The 13,180-nt window shown below is 49.3% G+C and overlaps 1 long non-coding RNA gene and 1 pseudogene across 1 annotated transcript; one reads left to right on the top strand and one right to left on the bottom strand.

The window, feature by feature from the left end:
• Positions 1-1,862: 1,862 nt before the first annotated feature.
• Positions 1,863-3,412, bottom strand: LOC135537065 (uncharacterized). The gene is made up of 2 exons (XR_010455115.1): positions 3,307-3,412; positions 1,863-2,403 (listed from the first exon to the last, which is right to left on the bottom strand). It is a non-coding gene; the product is annotated as an uncharacterized LOC135537065 (long non-coding RNA).
• The window catches only part of LOC135537064 (CCR4-NOT transcription complex subunit 2-like), an 87,001-nt pseudogene continuing 76,046 nt past the window's right edge, over positions 2,226-13,180 (top strand).

The following is a 13,180-nucleotide window of genomic DNA, read 5'->3' as shown; positions in this document are numbered from 1 at the left end:
AAGGGGCCTGATACAGTTTTATCTTTTTGTAAAGTTTTTGTTTGTTGTGACAAATGTCCTCTGTTTGGAACCCATTACCTTATAAACTGGCTCTTAAACAGAACTGAAGAAAAGTTTTTTTTTTTTTTTTTAGAAAACCCCAAGCCTGTAGTCGTGTGTCAACTTCATTTCCTCCATTATGGATGAATTTGCTGCACCTCATCTTAACTTCAAGACAATTAGCGTGGGCTTATTTTCTCACATTGGTTGCTGTCTCTCTCTAAGCTGCATTCAATGTGATAGGTTTGGAAACATGGCACAGGGCAAGCTTGGGACTGACAGTTCGCTAATCAGACAGATAGCTCGGCTGCTCTACCTTCCACCCAACACCCATTCCTCCCTCCCTCTCTCTCTCCCTCCTCTCCCTCCCTCTCTCTCTCTCTCTCCCTCCCTCCCTCTCTCTCTCTCTCCCTCCCTCCCTCCCTCTCTCCATTCCTCTCTCTCTCTCCATTCCCTCCCTCCCTCTCTCTCCCTCCCTCTCTCTCCCTCCCTCCTCTCTCTCTCTCTCCCTCTTCACAGTGGAAGCCACCACTTCAAGAGTTCAAGCCAACACAGCCATGTTTAAAAAATAATACATTAATTAATAACTGTGTTCATTCAGCCTTGTAGAATGGAATCATTAGTCATATTTAGTTAATTACCCTGCTCCACTGTCTGCTCTGAGTGGCCATAGTTGTTTTTTAAGACAATGTTCATGTACCCATACTCAGATGTTGCTGAAGCCAGATCTTACTCACCGCCTGGATAGATATTTTATCTGTCACCTAACCACATATGTTATTGCCATCTGGTGCCCAACAGCGCAGTCGATGATGTGGCACGCAACCATTGGTTGATGCATACAACGTCTGAGCAAGGGAACGTGACCAGTGACAGTTCCTTCTAGGTGACCGTTGGAACCAGGTGGCCGATTCTGGCAGGTTCTCATCATGCTCACGTTTCCTTCATGCTGAATGCGTTGGCTCTGGCAGAATGCATTATACACACCTGGACGAGCGTCGGTCAGTCCCTTACCGCTCCTGTCACTGGCCCATTGAGACCTGTCTTGGTCTGGAGGAGAAGAGAGGATATCTAGCTATTGTAGAGCTGCCCAAACAGAAAGGTATAGGTCAACCGAAGCATAGTCTGGGTAACATCAACAGACGACCTGACCATTGACAAACAACAACACAAAGGACAGGTTAATTTAATGAGATGAAGACTCTAGTTCCACCCAGGGAACAAAGATGTTGGCCTAAACATGCAAGAGGTGTGAATGAATGATACAAAGTGAATTGAAAGTGGGCAACTGTCTGATATTCATTGCCCAGGGTATGCTGATGCTACAGTAACTGTACGCTCAGTACGCTGAAAGAACAGATCTGTAGTAGTTCACTTCCTTACCAACAGGGGGAAGTCAACAGAAGCACGAGCAGCAACCACCAGGTATCTCCATCTTTTGTGTATAAAAATAAATTGAGCCATAAATCAATGAATGACACATGTAGAAATGCAACTGCTCTCCATATTACATTGAAACATATGTGAGATTCATCGTGCAATATGTACCGTGACCTTGTATTTCCCATAAAAGCAGACGAAGAAGATTGAATGAAATATTTGTGTTGCGGTATATGTAATGTTCTGTGCAGAAGAGGTTGAGCTATGAGTGAGTGAGCCAGAGTGGTAATAACATTGGCTCATCTATTAACATCTCTTGTTGCCTCAAAAGAGCATTGTCATTTATTTAGAACCTGAAAACTGTCAGATTAAATGAGGATAAACACTGAATGGTGAGGAAAATGGTGGCTGTCTGTCAAAGAAAACAGACAATACATACATGGTTGGGCATCTTGCACATTAAAGTTAGTTATATCGCTTCAATATCATTTTAATTGATTGGGACAGTGTCTCCATATCATCATCACAATCATCAAAATCATCATCACTTTTTAGCCCATGACCCCTGCAACTGAGAATGAATTCCAATTAGCAAACTATCAAATTGCTCACTTACATGTGTATAATTTTGTCTGCAACAAATGACAAAACAGTGAGGTTCTGTGATGAAAGGGAGATGGGGGGGTGAAAACAATTATTTACATTTAATGTGTCATATTTCTAATGCCATTTCATAGGCCACGTCACCATTCACGTCTTCAATGTCTATATAGATCATGCTCAGTCACGGAAGATGTTTCACGGTCTGTTTCGAGAGAAACATGAAGCGAGGGAGACGATTCTTCGGTGGCAACAGTCGCAGAAAGAGCACCCGCCCAAAACGGCAACAGCTACAGGAGATGCCTTTGGAGGTTGAGGCAGGGTCAGAGGGTAAAGGCTGTATACCCAGCATCCTCGATTTTAGAGTACACAGCCATCTTGGATCTGCGAGGAGAAGAGAAATTAATGCGGTGAGTTTTTTTTCCCTCTGTTTTTTCCTTTAAAATGATCCACGTTGCTCCACCAGGGAAGCGTTGCATGTCAAACCGGTATTATTTTGGCACCCAGCGACCCCGGTTTGGGGGAAATTGGGCCAGTGGTCGAGGTGTAATCCGACATTTGGCGTTATCGTGTTTGGTTTTTGTCTGTACAAATTGAGAGCGATAGAGAACCAAGACATTGCAGGCCCAGTCCGCACAGCAGCCCTCCCCCTCTGCTGTAGTCAAATAGTTATCCCAAGGTTTGAACATTGAGTCCTACTGATGTCTTGCAAGCCAGCTGATTTATCCTGTTTTTAATGGAGGGCATTTCATGACCGGTATAGATAGCTAAGTAACAGTTTTCAATGAGCTATTCAAGTCAAAACAACTAGCGCGAATTTTGGTTAGCTTGTTAGCCTGCTATGTTATCTCTGCTTAGCGAGCAGCTAACCTTTACAATGTTCACTGTTCAAACATCCATAAATATTTGGCCAATACATGTAGTTATTGTCGCTTATCATGATGTTTTGGTTGTGTTCAGCTAACGGTACCTCGAATGATTTTTATGTCTAACTTAGTTCCGGTGCTTCTAGTTAGCCGACTTTTGCTAATCCATATAACTTACAACCAAAGTGTTTATTCATCCAACTTGATCTAACCAGTGAATGAACTACTTCTTCCTAGTTGTCCAGTTCGAGGAGAATGTAAATCAGCCTAAACTCATCGTGGTCCATTGAATGTTTGCCAGTTACACCTGACTAGTTGCATGAGTTGATAGACATAGTAGCGTGCTGGTACTTTAACACAGTAGCTATTTAAGGCAACTTCCAAGCCACGTCGTTAGCTACTCAACACACACAATACCTACACGATAATATCATGATTTCCCCCATCCCGTCAGTTCATCCAGTAGTCTCTACAATCTGAGTACAAAACATTAGCCTATGCTGTTCAGGAGTAGCTACATCCTGTGGTATTACATGACGGTGTAGCTAAAGGACAAAGACTCATGACTCTCTGTTACAAGATCTACCAGCTATTTATCTGCATTGACACTCAGGGAAGGGTATTGTTTTGGTTGCAGGTGGTGATCTGGAGGTCTTGACTGAAATGAAATAGCTATTGGGAAGTATATACCTACTCTAAATCAGCACACTTTTCTTCAGCCCAGCTGTGTTTTTGTCCACGATGTCCAGCTGTGGATTTAATGCATTTAGGCCCCACTCTGTTTTCATATTCCAATGAACACTCTGTTTGTTCTGAATTTGGGTTGGTTGAGTCAGTCTGAATCTGTAATTTAGCAAACTGAAGACTGACAGCAATCAGAATGGTGATTGATGTGAAGTTGACATGGCCCCTGACCTCTGGTGATGCTGTCTGATTTCCTCAGTGTTATCGGCAATGACAAAATAATACATGTTTTTAGATAAAGGGTCGAATTAAATTATTCATGCCTAAAAGGATTCAACGATATTTTTTGGGGTCTTTGTTTCTCTGATGAACTACTGCTTCCATCATTGCCCCTTTGGAAGATCGTCTTTTATGACAGGAATGCGCTTTTAAAAATAAATCAAGTCGTTTTTTCTGTTTTTTTTTCTCTGTTAATCAATTCAACCTTCTCTAAAGTAGGCTGTTTGTTTGTTGTTTTGCTTGGCCTGTCCGCTTACTGTTTATTTTCATTGGCGTGAGGAGTGTGGCTTAATCTCTTTTAATCCAGAACATTTGTTGTGACCCACTGCTGGTAATAGCCTACATTTTTAACAGTGCACGAACAGTCCGCAACATTTGTCATTAGTGTAGTCCCAGATTGGCTGCTGTTGAGTGCACACATCACAGAGAGAGGCTCAAGCATATCTGATCGTGGGTGAGATGCAAGCAAAGAAGGGAAGGAAGCTTCTTGTCTGCAAGCTGCTGCCCTGTGTGTCTGTGTCTGTGTGCCCTGGTTTCCCTGGCTGTGCAGTGGTACAAAGGCTGTTGGAGCAGAGGGGTCAGCAGCCACATACTGTTGTGTTCTGTCTTCAGCAACTCTAGTTCAGATGGAGTTGGATCACACATGTGTTTCTATTAAAACTCAAGCTGGTCCACAGCCCTTGTCGTCATTTCTACTGCCAAAGAACATGCAGTACCGAGGAGAGATCCAATGGGTCTTCAGGTATCCACATTCAAGGCAAATGTAAGGATACTGTAAACAGACAAAGCTGCACATCTGATGTGGAAGCCAGACAGATGTTACTTCACATATTCTGTAAGTATAAAAAGCCCCTAAACTGTAGCCAAGGTCTATGGGTTTGTGATGGAGCCTCAGCCTCGCATCATACCTGGCTCAGTAGTTAAAAACAGTTGCTGAACCACATCAATGTGAACTGCTTCTGAGGAGTGAAACCAAAGAGCTGTGCAGGCAGGCAGCAACCACAGAGCAGGTGTGCCAGGCCGTTTGATCTGCCCTTACAGACAGACGGTGGGATTGGGATCTCTTTAGTGAATCAGTGATGTGTTTTAAGAAACATATTGGCCAAAATCCCCTCTGGAAAGGCTGGAAGTAGGATAACCTGTGTTTGGCGGCGGGGCTGCTATGGGGTGGGTGGGGGTTGGAGGTGCTGCTGTGGGGTGGGTGGGGGGGCTGCTGCTGTGGGGTGGGTGGGGGCTGGAGGTGCTGCTGTGGGGTGGGTGGGGGGGGTGGAGGTGCTGCTGTGGGGGGGGTGGGGGTGTTGCTGTGGGGTGGTTGGAGGTGCTGCTGTGGGGTGGGTGGTGGCTGCTGTGAGGTGGGTGGGGGGGTGGAGGTGCTGCTGTGGGGTAGGTGGGGGCTGCTTTGGGGGTGGGTGGGGCAGTGGCGGTGCTGCTGTGGGGTGGGTGGGGGCTGCTTTGGGGGTGGGTAGGGCAGTGGCGGTGCTGCTTTGGGGGTGGGTGGGGGCTGCTATGGGGTGGGTGGGGCAGTGGCGGTGCTGCTGTGGGGGGGCTGCGGTTGCTGTGGGGCAGCGGCGGTGCTGCTGTGGGGGGTGCTGCGGTTGCTGTGGGGCAGCGGCGGTGCTGCTGTGGGGGGGGCTGCGGTTGCTGTGGGGCAGTGGCGGTGCTGCTGTGGGGGGGGCTGCGGTTGCTGTGGGGCAGTGGCGGTGCTGCTGTGGGGTGGGTGGGGGCTGCTGTGGCGTGGGTGGGGGCTGCTGTGGGGTGGGTAGGGGCTGCTGTGGGGTGGGTAGGGGCTGCTGTGGGGTGGTGGTGGAGATGCTGCTGTGGGGGCGGCGGTGGAGGATGAAGCATATTTGTTTAGATATACGGTGCATTCAAAGTATTCTGTGCTTCCAACTTTGTGGCAACAGTTTGGGGAAGGCCCAAAGAAATCCTTTGTCAAGATTGATGTGTAAAGAACTTGACTGTCCTGCACAGAGCCCTGACCTCAACCCCACTGAACACCTTTGGGATGAATTGGACCGTCGACTGGAGGGCTGGGCCTAATCACCCAACATCAGTGCCTGACCTCACTAATGCTCTTGCTTCCGTTCAGCCACAAGTCCCCCACAGCAATGTTCTAACATCTAGTGGAAAGCTCTCCCAGAAGAGTGGAGGCCGTTTTAGCAGCGATGGGAATGAGATGTTGGACTTTCAGGTGTCCACACGCTTTTGTTCATGTGTACCTTCATGCACCTCTTGGGGCTGGATGTAAAACCACATATATATTACCAGAAAATATTAAGTCACAGGACTCTTAATCAACACCAACCAGGAAGGAGCACTACAACTGAATACTGTAGAATAGTGTAGCTTGTTGTAGCAGCATCCCCATTACCTCTGTGCAGAGCCATGAACAAGGGCTGTACAGTGCACTACCATTGTTAGTGTGTCAATCAACCGGCGGTGCGTGTCTTGAGCTGCCTCCCTGGCAGGAGCTGTGCTTCAGTGAACCCTGACCGAAGGAACGGCCTCCTGTCACACAGCCAAATGGGGCAATTTAACCAGACCCTGTATATAGGTGTCATAGTCATCAGTGTCAATGGGACACAGAGCAGAGCGGGGCACGTCAGGACAGGGCAGAGCGGGGCACGTCAGGACAGGGCAGAGCGGGGCACGTCAGGACAGGGCAGAGCGGGGCACGTCAGGACAGGGCAGAGCGGGGCACGCCAGGACAGGGCAGAGCGGGGCACGCCAGGACAGGGCAGAGCGGGGCACGCCAGGACAGGGCAGAGTATGGCACGCCAGGACAGAGCGGGGCACGTCAGGGCAGGACAGAGCAGGGCGGGGCAGGGCAGAGCGGGGCAGGACAGGGCAGAGCAGGGCACGGCAGGGCAGGACAGAGCAGGGCACGTCGGGGCAGGACAGAGCAGGGCAGAGCAGGACAGAGCAGGGCACGTCAGGGCAGGACAGAGCAGGGCAGGGCACGTCAGGACAGAGCAGGGCACGTCAGGGCAGGACAGAGCAGGGCAGGGCAGGACAGAGCAGGGCAGGGCACGTCAGGGCAGGACAGAGCAGGGCAGGGCACGTCAGGACAGAGCAGGGCACGGCAGGGCACGTCAGGGCAGGACAGAGCAGGGCACGTCAGGACAGGGCACGTCAGGGCAGAGCAGGGCAGGGCACGTCAGGGCAGGACAGAGCAGGGCACGTCAGGGCAGGACAGAGCAGGGCACGTCAGGGCAGGACAGAGCAGGGCACGTCAGGGCAGAGCAGGGCAGGGCACGTCAGGGCAGGACAGGCAGGGCACGTCAGGGCAGGACAGAGCAGGGCACGTCAGGGCAGGACAGAGCAGGGCACGTCAGGGCAGGACAGAGCAGGGCAGGGCACGTCAGGACAGAGCAGGTCAGCCTAAAAGAAGGTGTCCTCTACTATGACACTGGTGTAAAGTAGTCTTCAGGTTGTGTCCTCCTTTCTCTAGTGGCATAGATGGGGATTTCATACTGCTCTCGCACCAGATTCACCACTCCAGTTCATACTGCTCTCGCACCAGATTCACCACTCTATTTCATACTGCTCTCGCACCAGATTCACCACTCCAGTTCATACTGCTCTCGCACCAGATTCACCACTCTATTTCATACTGCTCTCGCACCAGATTCACCACTCTATTTCATACTGCTCTCGCACCAGATTCACCACTCCAGTTCATACTGCTCTCGCACCAGATTCACCACTCCAGTTCATACTGCTCTCGCACCAGATTCACCACTCCATTTCATACTGCTCTCGCACCAGATTCACCACTCTATTTCATACTGCTCTCGCACCAGATTCACCACTCTATTTCATACTGCTCTCGCACCAGATTCACCACTCCTGTGTGTTGCCCACAGAACTATAACGTAGGGTTGTCAGAGTACCACTATCGTCATCCTCAGAGGAAACAAAACATGAAGCAGACTGTTCCCTGAGGAAAGCAGTCCTGATGTTGAAAGGGGAGAACTAGTCAGTTGTACAACTGAAATGTGTCTTCCTCATTTAACCCTCTGAATCAGAGCGGGGGGGGAGACTTAATCCACATCAGCGCTGCCTGGGGAGCAGTTGTTGTTGAGGGTAACTGCTTTGCTCAACGACAGAACGGCAGATTTGTCCACCTTGCTGGCTCGAGGATTCGAACCAGATACCTTTCTGTTACTGGCCCAACGCTTTTAACCGCTGGGCTACCTGCCTCCCCGTGACGAACACCCGTTATGGTGTCACCCAGAATCACCTTGGTTTTCTGCTTGGTGTTCTTTTTGCCGTGGAAGATCAGGCATTGTTTTGTCACGGTGCTGGTACTCGTTACAACCCTACTGGAATGAGATGCTATTTCTTTGGTGTTGTGACCTATGCATTGCTTTGTTCTTCTGTTTCTATCTCTTGACAATAGAGATGTCCACACTCCTGCCTTCCCTGTCTTAACTACTCTCTCTAAAACCCCTCTGACCACACTACTCTTCCCTGTCTTAACTACTCTCTCTAAAACCCCTCTGGAGGTCTCTAAAACCCCTCTGGAGGTCTCTAAAACCCCTCTGGAGGTCTCTGAAGCCTTGATGAATATCCCCATGGTGGTTTATCTGTTGCCAGAAGGCAGCTTGCCCAGAGGACTCCTTGTTCGCCAGCCTTGTTACAGAGGAGGGATATCTGACCATGTCGTCTGGAGACTGAGTAACTCATCTGTTATTAATGAATGGGTTTCACGTGATGTGTTGCACGATCCTCTAGTTCAGGGGTCGTTAGCTTCCTATATGGGAGGGCCTGGGACTTTTATTTTTCAAATATTTTTTTAATTTTGTACCTTTATTTAACTGGGCAAGTCAGTTAAGAACAAATTCTTATTTTCAATGACGGCCTAGGAACAGTGGGTTAACTGCCTGTTCAGGGGCAGAACGACAGATTTGTACCTTGTCAGGTCAGGGGTTTGAACTTGCAACCTTCCGGTTACTAGTCCAATGCTCTAACCACTAGGCTACCCTTCATTTGTAGAGCAGCTCAGGCAGGTCAGACATATTCTGTGTCCCAAATGACTCCCTATAAAGTGTGCTAGTTTCTTTACCGGAGTCATATGGGGTTGGTCTAAACTAGTTGTCTCGGGAATAGGGGATGTTCCCAGGAAGACAGGCAGAGGTGACTGCTCAGTGCTCTGTCCTCCCCAGCTCCATGGCCCTGATCCAGTCTCTGTTCATTCTCTCTGGGATGGGACTACTTCTGATTCCTGTTACAGCTGTCACTTACACCTCTCCTCCGCTCTGCTGGGCCCCTGTGGTCCCCTGACCCAGACCCAGATTCTACAATCTGTCCACAAGCAACCATAACAAAAACACAGCCATGAATGTGGCACCTCCTGAGCTCTGTCTGTTACAGCACCAAATACCGACTTTCCTTGACTATAACAATATTAGTTATGTTTTGGGTACCAGGCTACTTGTTGTTGAGCCTGTGTACAGTAGGATCATCTCCATATTGGGTACCAGGGTCCCTGTTGAGCCTGTGTACAGTAGGATCATCTCCATATTGGGTACCAGGGTCCCTGTTGAGCCTGTGTACAGTAGGATCATCTCATTTCCAGTGTATGTTGAGCCTGTAGGTTCATGTCCTTACCAATCCAGTTGGCTGCACTGTTGAGTGTGACAGTAGGATCTCCATATTGGGTACCGTCCTTGTTGAGCCTGTGTACAGTAGGATCATCTCCATATTGGGTCCTCCTTTTGAGCCTCCGTAGGTTCATTACCAGTGTCCTTGTGTCCAGGATCATTTCCATAGGTACCAGTGTCCTTGTTGAGCCTGTGTACAGTAGGATCATTTCCATATTGGGTACCAGGGTCTTGTTGAGCCTGTGTCAGTAGGTTCATCTCCATCTTGGTGTCAGGGTCCTTGTTGAGCCTGTGTTCAGTAGGTTCATTTCCTTGGTGTGTCCCCCTGTGTACAGTAGGTTCATTTCCATATGTTGAGCTGGTGTCCTTCAATCCAGTTGGCTGCACTGTTGAAGTCTCCCTCGGGGTGTCTCCCCCTCTCCGGGGTGTCTCTCTCCTCTCTCATTTCCCTCTCTTGGTGTCTCCCCCTCTCTCTTGGTGTCTCCCCCTTGGTGTCTCTCTCTCTTGGTGTCTCCCCCTCTCTCTTGGTGTCTCCCCCCCTCTCTCTCTGTGTCTCTCTCTCTGTGTCCCTCTCTCTGTGTCTCCCCCTCTCTCTCTGTGTCTCCTCCCTCTCTCTCTGTGTCTCCCTCTCTCTCTGTGTCTCCCTCTCTCTCTGTGTCTCCCCCTCTCTCTCTGTGTCTGTGTGTTTGTGTAATCGGTAGTTCCCCAGAGAAGGACAGAGTGGGTCAGATTTCCTCTCCTATAACCAGTGTGTCTGTGTTCATCCTAACAACCCATATGTTATGACCATGTCATTCTGTAGGCTGAATGTGTTCAGTCTCTGGTCCTGTTGGTTTTTAACACTCAAGTGTTTTTCTGCAACCAGCTTGAATGTAAATGGTGACAGACTGGTTTGTAGGTAGGGCCAGTCTATCTATAGGGATATGTGTTGTTGGACACACCTAGGAGAGCCTGGGTTCCAGTATTGCACATTCACACTGCTGGGGGTGTGTCCTGTTTGGGAAATGAATAGTCTGACTGAAGAGCACACCCGGTATGAGTTCTGCCGTGCTGTCTTTGTGGATCCTGTGGAGCAGGGTGCTGCCTGGGTACAGCATTATGTACCATGGGTAGCAGCGGTATGTACCATGGGTAGCGGTATGTAACATGGGTAGCAGCGGTATGTACCATGGGTAGCAGCACAGATGGCCTGTACGTCATGCTACTGTGGGCACATATGCCACCTCATTTCCCCCGTCTTACAGCCTCATTTCCCCCGTCTTGACGGGGAGGGGCGGCCTCATTTCCCCCGTCTTGACGAGGAGGGGCGGCCTCATTTCCCCCGTCTTGACGAGGAGGGGCGGCCTCATTTCCCCGTCTTGACGAGGAGGGGCGGCCTCATTTCCCCCGTCTTGACGGGGAGGGGCGGCCTCATTTCCCCCGTCTTGACGGGGAGGGGCGGCCTCATTTCCCCCGTCTTGACGGGGAGGGGCGGCCTCATTTCCCCCGTCTTGACGGGGAGGGGCGGCCTCATTTCCCCCGTCTTGACGATTTTTATTTATTTCTGTCCAGATCAAAATGTACCAAGGAGATGATGTCATTAACATGATGTAACGAGACTGGCTACTGCGTTGTTTCTCTTTTAGTTGTGTGACTAATCCTTCTGTTGTGATCTCGTATCCATCTGAGGCATAACAGAGGAACAGGTTGCTAAGCCCATTTAGTCAGGAAAAACACATGAGAAATGGGTCACATTAGTATTCAATGCAGTACAGATACTGATTGGCTAGCTTCTCACAGAATCTCTTTAATCTGCTTCCTTAGCTGATACGCCGACTGTGTCCCAAAATCACCCTATTCCGTACGTAGTGCACTACTTTTAACCAGAGCCCACAAGCCCTGGTCTAAAGTAGTAGCATTATACAGGGTGCAGGTTGCCATTTGGGATTGCTCAGTAGACTTACTGTGGCTGGGTTTGGACAGGATGCTACACAACTCGGTCGATCTTGTCAAGAAGTAACGGTGCCCGTCCAAGGCCTTGCAGAATTTGGGACGTGATAAATGGTCAATGTTGCCGGAAGCAGAGAGTAGCTCCTATCAGGTCAGCAAGTTAATGAGTGACACTGACATGCCAGTCCTCTCTTCATGTGAAGATCAAGGTCAGATATCCAGTTAACCTACAGTCAGTCCTCTCTTCATGTGAAGATCAAGGTCAGATATCCAGTTAACCTACAGTCAGTCCTCTCTTCATGTGAAGATCAAGGTCAGATATCCAGTTAACCTACAGTCAGTGTATCCTTCACCACGTTGACGTTCTATTACAAACCAACTCTTTATCATTTACTAAGAGATGGTTTAGTCTAACTAGTCACTCAGATAGTGAGCTTAAATAATCTAACCTTCAGGGCATTCATTGTTTATCACAAAAACATGACATTTTAGGTTTTGTACAACAGCTGGTCTATAGGTCACCTCTACTACTAGACTACAGTCAGGAGGTGGTCTATACCTCCTCTACTACTAGACTACAGTCAGGGGGTGGTCTATACCTCTACTACTAGACTACTAGACTACAGTCAGGGGGTGGTCTATACCTCCTCTACTACTAGGCTACAGTCAGGGGGTGGTCTATACCTCCTCTACTACTAGGCTACAGTCAGGGGGTGGTCTATACCTCCTCTACTACTAGGCTACAGTCAGGGGGTGGTCTATACCTCCTCTACTACTAGACTACAGTCAGGGGGTGGTCTATACCTCCTCTACTACTAGGCTACAGTCAGGGGGTGGTCTATACCTCCTCTACTACTAGACTACAGTCAGGAGGTGGTCTATACCTCCTCTACTACTAGACTACAGGCAGGAGGTGGTCTATAGGTTACCTCAATGTCTGCCATTGACACACATCACATATGCATCTCTTCTAGACTGCAGACACTTTATGAACTGATGGGGTTCTATTGCATGTTGTTACTTTCCAGAGCTGCACATGAAAAACCACCACTTAGACACACCGAGCCTGCAGATGTAGGTTAACTGTGTTGGCTGGCCTAACAGAATTAAGAGCTTATAGCTGTACTACTAGTCCGAGTGTTGTAGTCTGACTCTGTTTATTAATCCCTGTATCCCCTCCTCTGTCAAGCTGTGCCATTGATACCCACTAGACTCAAGCCTCAAATAGCCAGATGGGTAGGAGAGGAAAGGAGATCCAAAATGGTGGCCCAGTGGAGGTAATGGGACTGAGCCGCTGATGCCCACTCGATTAGAGCCTGCAGCTACCAGCTGGATAGGGGAATGGTGAGAATTTAGATCCAAAATGGCGTCCCGGTGGGAAGGTGTGTGCCCTGCCTGGAGTGGAGGTAATGGACTCGAGTGCTGCACCTGGCTCTAGAGCTGTTAGGTGGGCGCTGGGGCACGGTGGTTAAACTGCTGCTGCTGAGTAGGAGGGAGGAAACCCAGCTGTCTGAATGGGTTTGCAGAACATCACAGTGCCACTATGCCAGCTCTATAACTCTGGCTGCAGCAGAGGAGGCTGCAGGGGGGGGGGTCATAGTAATGGCTGGAATGGAGTGGTATCAGACACATGCATTCCATGAGTTCATGAGTTTGATGCCTTTCCGTTTATTCTGTTCCAGCCGTTACTATGAGCCGCCCTCCCTAATGAAGGTGCCACCAGCCTCCTGTGAGCTGCATACTGGTGTTCTGAAAGGGGATCAATTTGAAGCAGGAAGTCGTCATGTTTCCCAGTGA

The sequence above is a fragment of the Oncorhynchus masou genome, unplaced genomic scaffold (assembly GCF_036934945.1).
Source record: "Oncorhynchus masou masou isolate Uvic2021 unplaced genomic scaffold, UVic_Omas_1.1 unplaced_scaffold_705, whole genome shotgun sequence".
Classification (NCBI taxonomy): Eukaryota; Metazoa; Chordata; class Actinopteri; order Salmoniformes; family Salmonidae; genus Oncorhynchus; species Oncorhynchus masou.
This window is presented reverse-complemented; position numbering and strand designations above follow the sequence as displayed.